At 41.3% G+C, this 1,050-nt stretch overlaps 1 non-coding gene across 1 annotated transcript; it reads left to right on the forward strand.

Annotated features, from left to right (window-relative positions):
• Positions 1–735: 735 nt before the first annotated feature.
• Positions 736–843, forward strand: LOC127746947 (small nucleolar RNA R71). The gene has a single exon (XR_008008752.1). It is a non-coding gene; the product is annotated as a small nucleolar RNA R71 (small nucleolar RNA).
• The last annotated feature ends 207 nt before the right edge of the window (positions 844–1,050 follow it).

A 1,050-nucleotide genomic window follows, 5' to 3' on the forward strand; every position in this document is an offset into this window, starting at 1 on the left:
CTTTGGATTCTCCTCTATATTGCTTGGGAGAGTACTAGGAGGAGTTTCAGTGACTCTTTTACTCAGCTGACCCACTTGTGCCTCCAAATTTCTGATGGAGGATCTTATTTCATTCATGAAACTTAGAGTGGCCTTAGACAGATCAGAGACTTTGTTTGCTAAGACAGAGAGGCTCTGCTCAGAATTCTCTGTCTGTTACTGAGAAGATGATGGAAAAGGTTTGCTATTGCCAAACTTATTTTTCCTACCATTATTGTTGTTGAAGCCTTGTTGAGGCTTCTGTTGATCCTTCCATGAAAAATTTGGGTGATTCCTCCATGAAGGATTATAGGTGTTTCCATAGGGTTCTCCCATGTAATTCACCTCTTCCATTGCAAAATTCTCAGGGTCATTAGCTTCTCCTGCAGAGGAGGCTTCTTTAGCACTACTGGATGCAGTTTGTAATCCAGTCAGATTCTGAGAAATCATATTGACTTGCTGAGTCAATATTTTGTTCTGAGCCAATATGGCGTTCAGAGTGTCAATCTCAAGAACTCCTTTCTTCTGAGTCACCCCATTATTCACAGGATTTCGTTCAGAAGTGTACATGAATTGGTTATTTGCAACCATCTCAACGAGTTTCTGGGCTTCTGCAGGCATCTTCAGATGAAGAGATCCACCAACAGAATGGTTCAATGACATCTTAGATAACACAGACAGACCATCATAGAAGATACATATGATGCTCCATTCTGGAAGCATGTCAGCAGGACACTTTTTGGTTAATTTCTTGTATCTCTCCCAAGCTTCATAAAGGGACTCACCTTCTTTCTGTTGGAAGGTTTGAACGTCCACTCCAAGCTTGCTCAGCTTTTGAGGAGGAAAGAATTTGGTCAGAAATGCATTGATCAGCTTGTCCCAAGAGTTCAGGCTTTCTCTAGGTTGTGAATGCAACCATGTTCTAGCTCTGTCTCTTACAGCAAAAGGGAAAAGCTTAAGCCTGTAGACCTCGGGATCAACCCCATTGGTATTTACAATATCACAGATCTATAGGAATTCAGCTAAAAACTA

The sequence above is a fragment of the Arachis duranensis genome, chromosome 4 (assembly GCF_000817695.3).
Source record: "Arachis duranensis cultivar V14167 chromosome 4, aradu.V14167.gnm2.J7QH, whole genome shotgun sequence".
NCBI lineage: Eukaryota > Viridiplantae > Streptophyta > Magnoliopsida > Fabales > Fabaceae > Arachis > Arachis duranensis.